This window comes from Peromyscus californicus, unplaced genomic scaffold, assembly GCF_007827085.1.
Source record: "Peromyscus californicus insignis strain IS unplaced genomic scaffold, ASM782708v3 Scaffold_8__1_contigs__length_139910024, whole genome shotgun sequence".
NCBI lineage: Eukaryota > Metazoa > Chordata > Mammalia > Rodentia > Cricetidae > Peromyscus > Peromyscus californicus.
In genome coordinates, this window is record NW_026294606.1 from 33,591,517 (window position 1) to 33,595,612 (window position 4,096).

Genomic DNA, 4,096 nt, shown 5'->3' on the forward strand with positions numbered 1-4,096 from the left:
AATAAGTTAGCAGTTTGAGGATGCCTTCTTTTCAAAAAAGAGAGGAGAGAGAGAGGGGGGGGGGGAAGGAAGGAAGGAAGAAAGAAAGAAAGAAAGAAAGAAAGAAAGAAAGAAAGAAAGAAAGAAAGAAAGATGATTGGCAGCTTCTTTGGCATGAGTGTTTTGCACTCTACAAATTTGGAATTTGAAATTTAATTCCAAAGCAAAAACATCAGGAGGTCAGCATTTGAGGAGCTGATGGCGGGACCCCGTTCCCTTGTATCACTCCATCTTCTACCATGCATGGAACAGTGTCCCTGCCTACAGAAGAACTCAGCAATAAGGTACCATTTTGGAAGTAGAGAGCAGCCCTTGACAGCTGACTCTCCCTACTGATCCCTTGATCTTGGACTTTCAGTTTCCAGATCTACAAGAACCCAATTTCTATTCTTTAAAAATGATCTAGACTCAGAAAAAAAAACAGGGAAAGGGACTGGTGAAATGACTCAGCAGGTAAGGTGCTTTCTGCCAGGCCTGATAATCTGAGTTCCACCCCCAGGACCCATGTGATGGAAGGAGGGAACTAGCTCCCACAAGTTGTCCTCTGATCTCCAAACGTACCCTGTGGCACACTCTTGCCATGGAATACGTATGGCACACTCACAAACACATGTAACTAACTAGTCTTAGATGTTTAGTGATAACAGTACAACAGACTAAGATAGCAACATTAGGAAAGGAACCCACCAGTTTTCTGTTCGTTCTGAAAAGCTGGTGAACTGAACCCAAATCGGAGGTTTAAAGCCCAAAGCTTGAAGACATCTGCTTGGCCCATTTCAGTAAGACATGGTAGATCATTCTGGCGCTCCTAGGAAGTCCGGAGAACTGGCCTCTGATGTCCTCAGACACTGATGAAGAACAGACATTCCTGGCCCTGGCTCTTCTTTCTCTTCTTTATCGGACTGTTTCTCAGCTGAGGCTGTGCTGTCTAGGGCCAGCTCAGATGTATGTGAAGTCACTTGCATCCCACAAAGCCTTGTGGTCTGTCTCTGAACAGACACAGCCACCACCAGCAGCGGTTGGTATCTAGCTGAATATTTGGTTTTGTCAGGAGACAGAGCTGCAGGCAAGGGCAATTTGAGGTGGAGAGTCTCATCTGGGGATTCAGCTGAGAGAGAGAGGTTGAACTCGACCTGTGCAATGATAGATTTTCACTCCTGGTTCCTTAGAAGAGTAAACCAGGAGTGCATGTTTTTTCCAGGTTATTCCAGGTCCTGTCCCTGTAGGGGACACAAAGACCAAGCATCCCCCTCAGACCCATCTCCCAGTGTTTCTATGCCAGCATGCCTACTCCAGCAGACCTTGGAGATTGTCCCCACCTCTTCTCTTCCCTTGCCTTGTGCAGTCTGTCTTATGCTTGTGTTCTCTGTCTCTCTCTTCCCTTCCCTCCCCTTCTCCCTCTCCTTGTCTCACCCCATCCAGGGAATTTTGGTTGCTACCACCTTCAACTTGTGAGAGGAGGGAGGATAATAAGGGTTTGTTTGTTTCCATAAAGAAAATGCCTGGGCAAGTTTTCATCAGCTTCAGCATTCAGAAACTTGTGGTGATATATTGTGTACCCTAATAAGCTTGCCTGAGGATCAGAGGACAGAGCCAGCCACTAGATTGGACACAGAGGTCAGGCAGTGGTGGCACACACCTTTAATGCCAGTACTGGTAAGCACACATGCCTTTAATCCCAGGAAGTGATGTCTGGGCAGAGAAAGGTATATAAGGCATGAGGAAACAGGAACTCACTCTCTTTAGACTGAGGATTTCCTAGAGGTAAGAACTAGTGACTGGTTGTTCTGCTTCTCTGATCTTTCAGCTTTCACCCTGATATCTGGCTCTGGGTTTTTTATTATAAGACTGTCTAAGATTTGAACAACAGAAACTGTTGCAACTGTGACCCAAGGGAACAAATTTCATCCCAAGCTGGCAGCATTACTTGGCAGTGTCAACCACTTGGTACTGATTTGGGAGACAAGAAAAGTACAAGACTGAAGGGGTCATGGATTCTTCCTTCCTGGTTTCAAAAAGCAGCCGAAGCCAGACAGTATGTGGCAAGGTTGGACTCCCTGCAAGGAGGCCCTAGTGTGAGGCTGTAGCAGCGAAGTCTGGGTTGCAATGGTTAACCCAAGATGTTGGAGATACCATAGCCATGAGACATCTGCCCAGGAGAGCTGCAAAGAGGGAGTGGAATCAGCCTGAGAGAGAGAGAGAGAGAGAGAGAGAGAGAGAGAGAGAGAGAGAGAGAGAAAGAGAGAGAGAAGAAGAGGAGGAAGAGGAGGAGGAGGAGGAGGAGGAGGAGAGGAGGAGGAGGAGGAGGAGGAGGAGAGAGGAGAGAGGAGAGAGAGGTATGTCAAGCAGCAAAGCTGAAGGGAAAAGTCATCTAAATCCTTCAAAATTGAAACCTCAGATACCAGACACAATGTCGGTAGCTCACTGGAAAAAAAATTTGATTCTGTTCATACTTTATGTTTAAAAGACAAGCTCTTCCTGCTGGCTGAGGTCCCCTCCTGGATTCACCAACCCACCTGACCGCACCCTGACAGATCAGGCCTTTTGTGACACTGACCACAAACAATGCCTATGCCAAAGGCGCACTGGGCCTGGGCCTGGGCTCATCTTCGAGACATTACAGGGCAGCCAGGAGGATGGTTGTATTCACCACCCTTCAAGTCTCAGACTCCATGAGAAAACTTTTAGACTGTCTTTGATGAAGTCACCATGGTAGATGTCTTGGACAGTGGAAATTCTGCTCATCTAACCTTAATGAAGAGGCCTGAGTCGGGTGTCATACCGAGGAAACGCCTCGGCTGGGCACTTACATAGTATTCTAAATGTGTGTTCATGGGTGCAGATACTCTGGTCCTCACAAATATTGATGATCTTTTTGAAAGAGAAGAATTGTCAGCAGCATCAGACCCAGGGTGGCCTGGCTGCTTCAGTTCTGGAGTCTTTGTCTATCCGCCCCCAATTGAAATGTATAACCAGCCATTGCACCTTCCTTCTGAGCAAGGTGGTTTTGATGGTGGGGACCAGAGCTTACTGAGTATATATTTTAGTGGCTTGGTAGCAACAGATATCAGGAAACACCTGCCATCTGTGTATAACATGAGCGGCATCTCAATATGCTCCTACATCCTGATGTTTAAAGTGTTTAGTGCAAATGTCAAAGTCATGCACTTCTTCGGATGAATCAAGCCATGGAATTACACCTACAGTCCCCAAACAAAAAGGGTCAGATGTGAATCCCAGGACCCCACCATGAATCACCCAGAGTTTCTGATGCTATGGTGAGACATCTTCACCACCAATGTTTTACCCCTGCTCCAACACTATGGCCTTGTCAAAAACGACTGCCCCTATCTAGTATCTCAGGAGCCTTCTCACACCTTCTCTTGGGGTGGGCCCAGCTACACCACAACCTGTGTCTTCAGAAAGAAGGCATCTGAGAGCAGATTCTTATGATAACATCAAGAGAACACTTGACACCTACCTACAGTAGAAGCTCTGCCAGGTCCCTGGGGACACATCCATGTCGTAGGCACGTTTCTGATACGTAGTTTGTGAAGTGGGTGGAAAAGTCTGTTACAGTCACTAGAGGCTTTCTCTAAAACTCACCAGATGAGGGGTTTTGGTCAGATGACAGGTAAGACCCAGGCAAACATTATGAAGTAGTGATCCTGTTACATGGAGAAGGGCTCTGTTTAAGTCTAGACTTTTTCAGAAACTCTTCATTCTGCAGTTGCCACCACGTATGGTAAAGGAAAACCCCCCCTAAGATGGCTCTCGAGCGGTGCAGAACTCCACTGTTTATTTCCTTCAAAACAGAAGGTGACATTGTCCCATATTTGCATGCTGCACCCTTTACTAGACCTACAATTTAGAATTGCCCAAAGCCTGTCCCAGAAGTAATTCCACTTGCAGGGTAAATTGGCCTTCATTAACACTGTGGACTGATTCATAAGCCTGCCAGCCAGTGTTAGTTCACCAGTTTCTATGCACCGTGAAGGCAGCATGCCGACTCGCTTTGGGTCACTTCTGTCTACTAGAGAATTGCAGTGTGGTCTCT

The 4,096-nt window shown here is 46.7% G+C and overlaps 1 pseudogene; it reads left to right on the forward strand.

Moving 5' to 3' along the window:
• The first annotated feature begins 2,588 nt into the window (after nucleotides 1-2,588).
• Nucleotides 2,589-3,529, forward strand: LOC128104676 (glycogenin-1-like; annotated as a pseudogene).
• The last annotated feature ends 567 nt before the right edge of the window (nucleotides 3,530-4,096 follow it).